The sequence below is a fragment of the Talpa europaea genome, assembly GCF_964194135.1.
Source record: "Talpa europaea genome assembly, chromosome: 6".
NCBI classification, from domain to species: domain Eukaryota; kingdom Metazoa; phylum Chordata; class Mammalia; order Eulipotyphla; family Talpidae; genus Talpa; species Talpa europaea.
This window is the reverse complement of record NC_140072.1, coordinates 7,908,284-7,922,477: the sequence shown is the minus strand read 5'-3', so window position 1 is coordinate 7,922,477 and position 14,194 is coordinate 7,908,284.

Sequence of the window (14,194 nt, the reverse complement as noted above, 5' to 3'; positions counted from 1 at the left end):
ACAAACATCAACAGATACACCAAGATTGAAATCATATCAACCATCTTTTCTGACCATGAAGGCATCAAACTAGAAATAAACCATAAAAAGAAGGCAAGGAACTTTCCTACCTCATGGAGATTAAAAACCACACTACTGGAAGACCATTGGACTAATGAGGAGATCAAAGAAGAAATTAAAAAATTTTTTGAATTGAACGACAAGGAGGACACCAATATCCTAAATGTATGGGATGCAGCAAAAGCAGTAATAAGAGGAAAATATATAGCAATAGAAGCTCACATCAAGAAACAAGAAAGAACACAAAGAAACAACCTAATCTCGAAGCTCAAAGATCTAGAAAAAGAACAACAAAAAAAACCCAAAACCAGTAGAAGAAAAGAAATAATAAAAACCAAAGCAGAAATAAATGAAATTGAAACTAAAAAAACAATCCAAAAGATCAATGAAACCAAGAGCTGGTTCTTTGAAAAAATCAATAAAATAGACAAACCCCTAGCCAGGCTCACAAAGGAAAAAAGGGAGAAAGCACAAATAAACAGGATCATCAATGAAAGAGGAGAAATCACAACGGACACAGCAGAAATCAAAAGAATAATCAGTAACTACTATGAACAGTTATATGGAAACAAGTTCAACAATCTAGAGGAGATGGACAAATTCCTACAACTCTACAATCACCCAAAGCTAGATAAAGAAGAAATAGAACACCTAAACAGACCAATTACAATTAGCGAAATTGAAATGGTAATAAAAAACCTCCCCAAAAACAAAAGCCCAGGACCTGATGGATTTACAAATGAATTCTACCAAACATTCAGAGACGAATTAGTGCCTATCCTTCACAAACTCTTCCAAAAAATTGAGAAGGAAGGGACAATACCAAACACGTTTTATGAAGCCAACATTACACTAATACCAAAACTGAACAAGGACAACACAAAAAAGGAAAACTACAGGCCAATCTCCCTAATGAACACTGATGCAAAAATCCTCAATAAAATTTTAGCTATCAGAATCCAACAATGTATCCATAAGATAATTCACCACGACCAAGTTGGATTCATTCCAGGGGCACAAGGATGGTTTAACATCCGAAAATCAATCAACGTTATCCAACACATCAACAAAAAGAAATATAAAAACCATATGATAATATCAATAGATGCTGAGAAAGCTTTCGACAAAGTGCAACACCCATTCATGATAAAAGCCCTTGAAATTCTTGGGATACAAGGAACATACCTCAACATCATAAAGGCCATCTATGACAAGCCAACAGCCAGTATCATTCTCAATGGTGAAAAGCTGAAAGCAATTCCATTAAGATCTGGAACAAGACAAGGATGTCCACTCTCACCATTGCTTTTCAATATAATACTGGAAGTCCTAGCCAGGGCAATAAGACAAGAGAAAGACATCCAAGGAATCCAAATAGGAAAAGAAGAAGTCAAACTATCACTATTTGCAGACGATATGATATTATATATAGAGAACCCCAAAAACTCCACAGAAAAGCTAATTCAACTCATCAATCAGTTCAGTAAAGTGGCAGGATACAAAATCAACACGCAAAAGTCAGTAGCCTTCCTATACACAAACAATAAATCTGAAGAAGAAGAAATCAAAAAGACCATCCCTTTTGTTATTGAAACAAAAAAAATCAAATATTTGGGAATAAATCTAACAAAAGAGGTAAAGGACCTATACAAAGAAAACTATAAAACACTGTTAAAAGAAATAGAAGAAGACACAAAGAAATGGAGAGACATCCCCTGCTCATGGATTGGAAGAATAAACATTATTAAAATGGCCATCCTTCCAAAAGCAATATACAGATTCAATGCTATTCCAATCAAAATTTCAATGTCATTCTTCAAAGAAATAGAACAATTACTGATGAAATTCATATGGAATCACAAAAAACCCCGAATAGCCAAAGCTCTCCTGAAAAAAAAAGAAGGGAATGGAGGCATCAGACTCCCAGACTTCAAACTCTACTACAAAGCCATAATCATCAAAACTGCATGGTATTGGAACAAGAACAGACATACAGACCAATGGAATCGAATAGAAAATCCAGAAATAAACCCACAGATTTATGGTCAACTAATCTTTGACAAAGGAGCAAAGAATATGCATTGGAGCAAAGAAAGTTTGTTCAATAAATGGTGCTGGGAAAACTGGGTCGCTACATGCAAAAGAATGAAGCTTGACCACCACCTCACACCATACACAAAAATCAACTCAAAATGGATTAAAGAACTAGACATAAGACCTGAAACCATAAAATATATAGAAGGAAATATAGGCGAAACACTACGTGATTTGCACATCAAAGACATCTTTACAGACACATCACCCAAAGCAGTGATAGTGAAGGCAAAGATAAACAGCTGGGACTACATCAAATTAAAGAGCTTTTGCACAGCAAAAGAGACAATAACAAAAACAAAGAGAAACCCCACCAACTGGGAGAACATTTTTGCACCCAACACTAATGATAAAGGACTGATCACAAAAATCTGCAAAGAGCTGATGAGACTCAACAACAACAAAGAAAATAATCCAGTCAAAAATTGGGCAGAAGAGCTTAAAAGAAACTTCTCTGAAGAGGAAATGCAAATGGCCAACAGGCATATGAAAAAATGTTCAACATCACTTGTCATCAGGGAAATGCAAATCAAAACTACCATGAGATACCATCTTACACCAGTGAGAATGGCACATATTAAAAAAACTAGCAACAACAAATGTTGGCGAGGGTGTGGAGAAAAAGGAACTCTTCTGCACTGTTGGTGGGAGTGCAAACTGGTCCAACCACTGTGGAAAGCTGTGTGGAGATTTCTGGACCTACTAAACATAGAGCTTCCATATGATCCAGCAATTCCACTCCTAGGTATTTACCCAAAGGACACAGAAACATCAATTCCAAAGAACACCTGCACCCCTATGTTTATAGCAGCACTGTTTACAATAGCTAAGCTTTGGAAACAACCCAAATGCCCAAAAATAGATGACTGGATCAAGAAGATGTGGTACATATATACCATGGAATATTACTCAGCATTCAAAAAAGATAAACACATGCAATTTGCAGCAACATGGATGGCGCTGGAAGGGATCATGCTCAGCGAAATAAGCCAAAAAGAAAAAGAAAAATACCGGATGGTCTCACTCATAGCAGGAATCTAGAAAACTTAAATAAGGGACCAGGAAAATGAATAACTATAAAATAGTGAAAATCAAAATCAACAAAAAACTATGAACCAGAGACACTTTTAGGGGGGCGGGAGGGGAGGGATTGGGGTCAGAATGGGGGGGCTGCAATTGTATGGGGAATATAACAATAAAATTTATTTAAAAAAAAAAAAATAAAAAAAATAAAAAGAAAGAAGCACAACAATACACCATTTTAAATCTGTGGGATAATGTGAAAGTTCTAACACATATCAGACATAAAATTTGTGTCCCAGAGGCAGAAGAAATAGTACAGAAGAAATAGTTAAAAATAAAATAACCAATAACCTCAAAATTGGTGAAGGACATCAATTTATAGATGCAAAAAGTCAATCCTGCATTGGATAGCTATACTCATATATATGAGCTACACTCATACATATGTGTGAAAACATGTGAAATCAAAGCTTGAGAAAAAAGTCAAAGGGACCCAAAACAAAAAAGAACAATTATATGATCTTATCAGAAACAGTAGAGAGCAAACAGTAATAGAACAATAATTTTGAGGTGTTGAAAGGGAAAAAAATCTATATTGGTCAATATAGAATTCTACAGGCAATGAAAACATCCTTCAAAAAATCCAGAAAACATAGAGATTTTATTCACACGAAGTGAAGATTGAATCTTGAGCAAAATGGCAAAAAAAAATTCAGATTGATGGAAATCAAACCAGATCAATAGGAAAAAATATAGGACCAATAGGAAAGAATAAAGAGCACAAAAAGGAATAAATATCTAACTAAATTTTTTGTTAACACCATGAAATGTTGTGTAGACCATTAACCATTTGAAATATAAATAGTAAGTATCGATGGCATAGCATATGGAGAAAATATATAAGAGGGCCTCCCCGGTGGTGCAGCGTTTGAACGCTGGGTTGCGAAGCTGCCCGCAGCCTCTGCAGCGCCAGTTCGATCCCCTGCTGTTCCCCAGCCACTGGAGGAGGGTCCCACATGGCGCGCAGATCTCTCCTGCCGCCCACTGCTCCCCTCAGCAGTGTACTTCGGTCCTTCTGCCTGCTCTGCTCCCCGCTCTGGCTCTGGTGAATTCTCTCACCCTCCCGCGCTTCTGACTGTACCCAGCGCTTGTATAAATAAATAAATAAATCTTAAAATAAAATAAAATAAAGTCGTAAGACTTACATAAAAAAAAAAGAAAATATATAAGACAATAAGTGCCCACAAGAATGAATAGAAATAAATACTGATGAATTCTTTAATATTCATTAAAAAGTATAATTTCATTTGAAAGTTAACTGTGATAACTTAAAAATCTATGCAATAATACGTAAAGCAATCAGTAAAATAAATCAAAAAGACATGTACTAAAAAAATTCAATACAGGCTTGTGCTTCTGGCCAAAATGGAGTAATGAGATAGGATTTCCCTCACCACTTCAACAATTAAAATCAAATGGACCAACTATATGAAACAACAGTTTTCCAACAATAGGCACCAAGCAATGCAAGAGAGTGATCAGTGAGACAGTAAAATTGAAGTGTACCCCAGAGAAAACGACCAGGCTGCTGTGCAGGAGGGTGACCTCTGGAGGAGCTAAACTATCTCCTTGAGAAGGAGAGACAGAACTGGGGGTTTGAAGAGTCCTTTGTATCTAGAGTTCACAAAACAGTTCTCCAAAGAGGAAAGACCCACACAGAACTCTGGAGAACTGCCAAGGTGAGGACTGATTAGCATGTGCATGTAAGGAAACTATAAGACACAGGAAAAAAAAAAAAACCCAGAGAGACAAATACTCAGAGGTCACCTAGGGCTGAAAATAGTTCACGTTTCTAACAGTCAGAATAGAAAGTGTTGTTATTCCCAAAGCATTGGGTAGAGTACTCATGTGTATAGTAGTGAGATAAAATTGGATATGCAGTCCCTTGTTGACTGAAATGTTATTATGTAACACATGAATGTACATCCAAAAGGACACACTGAAAATGTGTCAGTACAAAAAAAAGTTCATGAATGTTCATCACATCATTATGTGTAATATCCAAAAAGTAGAGACAACTGATCATCAACTAATAAATAAACAAGATGAAGTATATTCATGAAATGGAATATTACTTGGTCATGAAAAGGAATGAAGTACCGATTCATGCTATAATGTGGATGAACCTTAAAAACACTATGGCCAGTGAAAGTATTCAGTTGCAAAAGGTCACATATTATGTGATTACATGCCATGAAATGTTTAGGATAGGCAAGTCCATGGAAACTGAAAGTAGATCAGTCTGTGCTGGGGATTGAGTGGGATGGCAGAATGGGGAGTGACTGTTAATAGTTCAATATTTAATACTTAATAGTTTTAAAAAGACTGTTAATAGTTTCTTTGCAGAGTGATCAAAATGTTCTGGAATTAAATAGTGGTGATGGATCACTTACAAATAGCTTGGGGAAAAGTGCTGCGCCATCATGATGTCCAAGTGAGCATTAATTAAATCACCCAAGTCTGGAAATTAATATTCAGAGATAATGGCAAGATGGGTAAGAATCAATCATACAGTCTGCAGACCAATTCCTGTGCAGTCATGACTGTAATGTGGCTAGAAAAATGCTGTGGTTGCTATTTGGACCAATAAATGCATTTTAAACATGAACTAAATTTTTATCAACTCTGGAAATGGTAAAATATGAGAATCACAAAACAGTCACTCTTAAATATGTGGTTTATCAGTCACTTCCCATATTAGAAATTGCTGGAACACAAAGCACAAAGCTATCAGAACACTTCCATGATCAAGGCGGTGTAGTATTGACCCAGGACTGACATATACATGGACCCACACATATAGTCAGCTGATTTTAGACCACTGAGGGAAAAAAGGATAGACTTTTCAACAAATGGTGCTGGAAACATGGACTTTACTTTTATGGGAGGAAAAGACCTTTAATCTCTATCTCATACAATATGCAAAACTTACTTCAAATGTGGATTCTATAGCTTCAGTAATAAATGAAATATGTGTTCCCTGCACATGCACAACTGTCAAGATCCTGAACAAGGAACAAAGAAAGATGCAGTAAGTGGTGCAGATTGGATGAGACTGAAAATCAAAACAACTACTCTGCGCAGGATCCCACACTGGATGGGCTGGAGCAGCCGAGCTTGCCACCCCGCATCTGGCCTCTCCTGGGCTACAGGGGTTTTCCCAGCAGAAGATGTGCTGAACTCCACCCCCGACACCACCCAAGCTGGACTGGACACCAGGGCATCTCCCTGGCCCTGTGTGCCCTGCTGCCCCGAGCCAGGACTTGCTGGGAAGGGGGCGGGCGGCCTGGTGGGTGGTGGTGGGGTAAGAGCCTGAAGACAGGCAGCAAGCCTCTCCTTCCTGTGGGCCCCCACGCCTCTGGCCCTGCGGGCCCGGCTCTCCCGGCTCTGGAGATGGACTAGGCCAGACCCCGCCTCTCCCGCGTCCACTTTTGCGCAGGCCTCCTGGCTTCCTCCCGCACCTGCTCCTGGCTTTTGCCCTTGGCAAGTGGCAGGAAAAGTAAAAAATAAGTAAATAAATAACAAGAAAAAGCAAAAGTATAATATATCTTTTGCTACAGCACTAAAAAGCTTTCAAATCCTGGCCCTAGCCTAATGAAAGAGGCAAGCTCTCCATACTGAAAACTAAAAAATATTGCTGAGGGACATAAAGACCTAAATGAATAATGTTCGAAGATTGAAAGCCTCCACTGCTGTGAAAATACGCGATGTCTGTGAAGGGGGCTACATTTCCCCTGAAGTCCCTACCATAATTCCTGCAGGCTCTTGGGAGAAATGGATAAGCTGGAATTGATAACCAGAATAGTCAATACACCCTTGAAATAAAAACAACAGGCAGAGAACTTACAATGCCTCGTTTCAAAACCTACAACCACCTACCAAAACCCTAAAGTTATTATAAGAGTAGTTTTATAAAACTGCTTTATAGAACTATTTTTTAAAAACAAAAGAAATCAAAGAAGTCTTCCGACTTTTAAAAAGTCTTGATTTTAAGTTTCCCCTGTCATAGTCAGAAGAGAATTAAAAGTTTCCCCTCGGGTATAAAGAGGATGAACTCCTGTCATTCAGGACAACGTGGATGGAGCTGGAGGCTGATGCTATGAGAAATAAGTCAGAAGGAAAAAGTACCAGATGGTCTCCATTACATGGAGAATACAAGGTAACGTAATAAAGGGCACGTCAAAACCAAGCCAATAAACACTCTTCACAGCTGACTACAACACTCATTGAGTACCAGGAAAATGATGAATTAACTTAGGGGAATATTGAATGACATCCCTGTGGAACAGCCAAAGGCAGGTCACAGAAACAGTTGCCCCTGGGGTCTGAGGATCAGGAGAAAGATGGAGGCTGGACATGGTCATTGGCATAGAGAGGACAGAGGGAGCCTGGGGTCTGATGCAATTCCGAGAACAGTGGGGGGGCATAAGAAATTAAGAGAGCCTGGGTCTCCCTGGTGGCGCAAGGAGTTAAGACACAGCACCATGAAGCTATCCACAGCCACTGCAGCACGAGTTCGATCCCCGGTCAGGGAGGTGACCCACATGGCGCAGCAGACCTCTCCTGTCTCCCTGCTGCTCCTCTCAGCAGTGTATTTCAGTAGATCTGCCTGTTCTGCTCCCCACTCTGTCTCCTGTGAATCCTCTCACCCTCCACACCTCTGGCCTGTACCCCAGCTCTTGTATGCATAAATAAAATAAATCTAAAAAAAAAAAAAAAAAAAAAAGGAATGAAGAGAGCCAGGAATGGTACCTGATGCTCAAAAAAGAGGTGGAGAAAGAGGAGTTGGAGCAGGAAGGAGGCTAAGAAGCACCTTCCTCGCCCAGGGCCAGCAGGGAGGCTGCGGGAGAACTGGGTTCACTCTCTGCTCTTTCAAAACTGACAGGACATTAAAAAGACTGATTATTTCACATTCCCTGACAAATTGACTTTGAGCAAAACTTTCTCCATTCTGTGGACTTACTTGAGCTTCATTTCTAATCCCCTTGCTTCTTTATTGCACATCTGCTATAAGAAAGGGCCATGCACAGAGAAGAAATTGCTTCTAGCACTTTCCTTTTAAAAATAATTCACATACCTCATTAGATTTGGGTTGACTTGAAATAATGCTCCCCACGACAGCTTGACTTACTACAAGGAGATTTGGCATCTTTATGATACAGGCAGCTCTTCAACCCACCAGACCAGAGGCAGGTTACCGCCTCACCTTGGTGAATTTCTCTATAGTGCTGCTGATGGAATCCATTAGTTCAGACACTTAAAAGGTGCAAATCCTTCAACCTCAAAAAGAGGGATGGCTGCCACCCTGGGGCTCGCTGCCTCTGCCCAGGACTGCAGTAAGCAGAGAAAGGAGTGTGTAATTACTGGTGTCCTTGCAGGCATCGTGATGAAGTTTAAGCCGAATGAGAATTCAAAGAGTAATGAAATATGGTCTTTTCCCTTATGGGGCTGACAGTTGAACAAAAGAGAGGGCAAGCAAACAATTAGCTCCAGCACGATGCAGAATGAACAGCTACTGAGATGGAGGGATAAGCAGTTTGCAGAAGTGCACAGGATTCCCTCGTGTGGCATGACTGGCCCAGGCTAGTTTCTTAAAAAGTAAAACTCTCTTGAAAAATGAGTGGCTACGACGAGGAGCCTGAGGAAAGAGCATGCGAGAAGGCCAAGATGATAAAGGATGGCCCAGCTAGAACCCAGAGGACCCGGCGCTCGTGTGCTGAACACTGGGCCTGAAAGCGTGGGCCCCAGACCAGCAACAGCGGTGTCGCCTGGGAACTAGCAAGAAATGCAGAATTTCAAAGCCTCGTCTCAGACTCAACGAACCAGGAACGCTGGGCAGGAAGCCCAGAAACGTGTGTGGTTTCACAAGCTCTCCAGGTGGCTCTGAAGCACACGAGGTTTGGGAACCACGAGCGAGGAGAAGGTATGAGGTGAGGCTGGGAAGGCAGGCTGGGTCTGCTGCAGCCTCCCAGCGCCCCTGCTCGCCACCCCCTGCTCAGCACCCCTGCCGCCCGCCTGCCTCAGCAGTGGGACATGACTGTCCCCGGACTCTCACACAACTTCTCTTGTTCTGCTACTCCACGCCGCTGAAGTCAGGCTTCCACTTTGGGCTCACTGTCACGGCAGCCCATCCCCGTGCTTGCACAGAGACAGGGAGAAACAGACTCAGTCCTTCCTGATAATTCTCTCAGGTCCCTCCCACCCAAGTTTTCACACCCCCTTTGAACAGAAGTATGCACACGCCAGATCCCCTATGCCAGCCACGTAAGCCGTTTCCTCAGCCAGTTCCCATATTGATCCTTAACATACTCAATTCCTCCCACATGGAAACCTCACATACACGTTTTCAGTAATCAGTCTCCTGGTGAGACGGTTGTCACAGAGATGGATGGGGCCTTGGGTATCGTGTGGTCCGACCTCATCCTCCCTCCCATTTTATGTACATAGGAACTAAAACCCAAAGGGCAAAAAATGACACAAGAACTAGTTCCTTTTCACAGAACTGAAATCAGCTCTTGTTCATTTCCTTGTCCGAGTTTGCTCTTCTCATCCTAATGTCCTGTGAAATCTTCATTCGGCTTCCAAAACAGTGGCCGATGCATAGCAGGTAATTAATAAATATCTTCTCATGGAATGAAAGCCTCATCAGTTCTGCTCAGTTCTCCCCAGCCAACTGCTTTATCCAGCCTCCACCTTCCTCTTTCCCCAGCCTGCAGAACCTAACTGGGCTCTCCTCTCACAACACACAATCAGATGACCTGCTCTTAGCTGAGGCTACACCAAAAACAACATCAGTTCATTCCTCAAATTAGAAAATAGCTCATGCACTTATTTCTATATGGAAACAAAAAAAAAAAAAACGATCTACTTTGAATAACTATGGGGAATGTGCAAGGATTTCGATTATTTTTTAAAAGAGCAATTTTATTATTTACAAGTGCCGATAGCAAAATACAACAAGCTGTGATAAACAAGTGCCTTGGGATTGGGGTTGTGCTGAAGAAACACTGTGTTATCAAGTTGATTACTTGCAGATGGATGTTTTTGAAGGGCCTAAAGACTGCTTCCTTTGGGGAGATTAAAGTTATCTTTGTTGGCAGCAGTTTAAACAATTGTTTATACAACTGCATTATTTGACCTGCCAACACTCATTATGTTAACCCATTAACTGGAAGGCTCAGAAAAATACTCTCATTTACCCTATTTTCAGAGGAAACAAGAATAAGTCCTTGTCTGATTGTAAATCTCTTCTACTTAGAAAGTCTGGAAATGCATTTGGAGATTTCAGTGATTAGAATCTAATAATAATTTAAGGGAGTTTTTTGATAGCAGGATTCTGTGGGACCTCGACCTCCTCATTCTGAATATCCTTTGGCTTTGTTGTTGTTGTTGTTCTTGAATTTTATTCACTCCAACACTATTTCTGAGCAGTGTTACTCGCCAGAGCTTGGGTAAGAGACTTGCAAAGGGACCTGTGCTTCCTCCTGCCCCTCCACAGCCACACACGGAGAGTAGACATGGTAGTGGTGAGAAGTCACTACCTCAGGGCTCCAAACTGAAACCCACAGCAAAGTGGAAGGGTGGACATCCTTTACTAGAAGAGAACTCAGTTCAGGTCAGCACAGCACACGGGCCAGACCCTAAGTTAAACCCTGGAGATCAAGAAGACAAGGCAGTCTTAGGGTTTAGCAGGGGATACAGATGAGTAGTTGGAAGGACTAACCCTGGAGATTAATTTTCAGTGACATCCTGGAGTCCCTGAGGGGAGGTGCCTCATCCAGGCTGTGGAAGCCTGGAGACTTGCTGTCTGGGAGACGGTCAGAGAAGTCTCCCTGGGCCGGGTGTGATGGTGCGTGGAGGCAGGTGAAGAGGAAGGCATGAGAGCAATCCACAGGTGCATAGAGCTCCACTGTAAAAGATGATTCTACTTGGCCTTGAAATGTAATGTCAAGGGCTGTGGCAGGAATAATGAAGTCACCCTGGGTTTCCCCACCAGGGAGACCTCCTTGCCTTCATAGACGCGTTCTGTGACAGCAGGGACAAGGGGCCCACACCCTCGCTGAGGGGCCAGCAATACTCAGGCTACTGTTTTTATCTCTTGAGGTCCATACAGCTGCTATCTTATTTTATGGATTTTCTAAAGCAGATTTCTCAAAGTGCATCCCAAGGCCCCCATATATCAACACTACAGGGGCTACCTTTATGAAAATTCATTTTCCAAGGACTGTACCTGCTGACAGAGCCTCTAGGGGTAGGTGCAAGCATATTCATCTTCAAAATACCTCTCTCTGCCTGAGTATTTGCAGTGAGAGTTTGGGAATCACTGTTGATAAGACCAGGCTTCATCATCTTAAGGAAACAACAAAATCACCGGAAGAGCTTTTAAAACAAAGTGATGCTCAGACCCCACTGCCAGATGGTCTGACTCCAGGTGTTGGGTGGAGGTGGACATGGGTGTCATTTAATTCTCTGCAGGTGATTCTAATGTTTGGCAAGAGGCACTCCTGTGGATAGTTTGAGAATAAGATGGAAATGCTACATATCACATTTGTAGTATTAAAGGCTTGCGTTAGAAAAGAAAAAAGTTTTCAGATCTATGATCTAAGATTTTATCTTAGGAAACTAAAGAAGAAAGCAAAACAAACCCAAGGCAAAGAAGAAAGGAAATAATAGAGAGCAGGAATCAGTGACATTGAGACCAGATAAATAGGCAAAAACAATGAAACTAATATTTGAGGGTTTGACAAAACCGATAACATTTTGAAAGGTCTCTAAAATTGATAGACTTCGTGCCAGACTGATCAAGAAAAAAAAAGATAAAACACGATTTCCAAATTTTAGGAATGAAAGAGGAAGCATGATCACAGACTGCACAAATATTAACAAATATCAACATAATAAGAGATTCCTACAAATAATTCTTAGATCATGACTCAACAATTTTGATTATATAGACAATTTGAAGATTCAAATTGCCAAAGCTCACTCAAAAAGACAAAAGAAAGCAAGAGAGCCTAATTAGTATTATGCTTCTTAAAGAAACTGAATTCATGTTTTAAAAACAAAAAAGAAAACTCTCGTGGCCCAGAGGGCTTCATGTGTGAATTCTACTAAATATGCAAGGAAGAAATAATACCAATTCTTTGCAAATTCGTCTAGAATTATGAAAGGATCCAACATTTCCCAACACAGAGACAACATGATTATCTGCATAGAAAATCCAATAAATCTACAAAGTACAGGAATTGGACAGGACAGCTGAACATTCATGCACTGAGGGTGTGGTGCAAAATGAAGCAGCCATTTGGGAAAGCAGTCTGGCAGGTCTTTTTTTTTTTTAAATGAATGAATTTGATTTTTTAGAACTTTTTATATTTACAGAGAAATTGAGCAGATAATACAAAGTTCCCAACTACCCCTGCAAAGAGTCTCCACTATTCACATCTTACATCAATATGATACATGTCGTAGTTAATCAATATTAATATATTTTTATCAACAAAAGCCCGTTGTTTATTCAGAGTTCCTTATTTTTCACCTAATGTCTTTTTCTGTTCCAGGATCAGGGCCGGGATCCCCTCTAGGATTTCACATCGGCAGAGTGACCCTGTCTCCTTTGCTCCTCTTTCTGTGACAGTTTCTCAGATTCCCCCTGTTCTTGTGACCTCATAATTTTGAGTAAGCTCAGGTGCTTTGTAGGCCAGGCCTTCAGCTGGCCTCTGACCCACTTACACATACTTCCATCAAAGTGAACTTACTGTATTTTGTTTTTGTTTTCTTGACATACTACTCAATGCTCCAACTTTATCATATATATTTCCTGCTCCAGGCCTAGGATCAACCATTTATCCAGAGATCCCTGTTTCTTCAATGGAGAATGGTGTAGAAATTAAAAGCTGGGTGCTGACTGGGTAGTTTTATAGAGTTAAATATCCATTTACCATATGACATAGCAATCTACTTCTAAGTATTTATTCAAGTAAATTAAAAATCTACATACATACAAAAATCCTATATGTGAATGTTTATGGTGGCTTTTTTGGTAATCTCCAAAATCTGAGTTTGTGCAAAACCCAGATCTACTTCACCTAGGGAATTGATAAATTGTGGTCCACCAACACAATGGAATACTACTCAGCAATGAAAATGAACAAACCCGTAATATGCACGTATGGACCCTAAATGCATCATGCTGAGTATAGGAAGTCAGACTAGAAGCCTACATACTGTATATTCTATTTCTATGAAATCCTTTTTATAACAAAACTATAGGATTAGAAAACAGTTCAGTGGTTGCTGGGGGCTGGGATGACTGACTCTAAAGGGGTCCAGGAGGATTTGGGGAAATGAAACTATTCTGTATCTTACTGTGCTGGTGGTTACATGATCACACTCACTTGTTAAACTCCTAAGAGCTATGCTGTTACAAAAATAGAATAAAAAGTATAAAACAACTATGTATTAACAAGGGAAAGTTATTTGTTACAGAGGTTCAAGGAAGAGGACGACATATGTTCTCAACTACTGAAAAGCATTCAGGCAGAGATAAAGGGATGAAAAAGTTGGCGCGATTTTACCAATTATCTCTGTGCGTACGAACATGGGTATTATTCATTTGTATGTCTTTTATTAACATTTTACGATATAATTTTATAATGATAGAAGCAAATTTACTTAAAAACTATAAAGTTATACAGAAATGTGAGGGACTATTTTTAAATGGCCGTCACGATGGCCTTGGTTCCTCATGTCTAATTCATCCATGTGCCCCCAACTTCTGCATGACGGGGGCAGAAAGCCAGAGGATAAAAGCAACCAAGCCCCTTTGAATCTAGACAGTCACACTCAGGTTGCCCATCAGCAGAGTATCCTTCAATGGACTGAAAGTGATGGTCTTCCCTTTTATTCTCTTCCTGACCTTCAGTGACCTTCCTTTGCTGACTAGGCACAAGTGTGT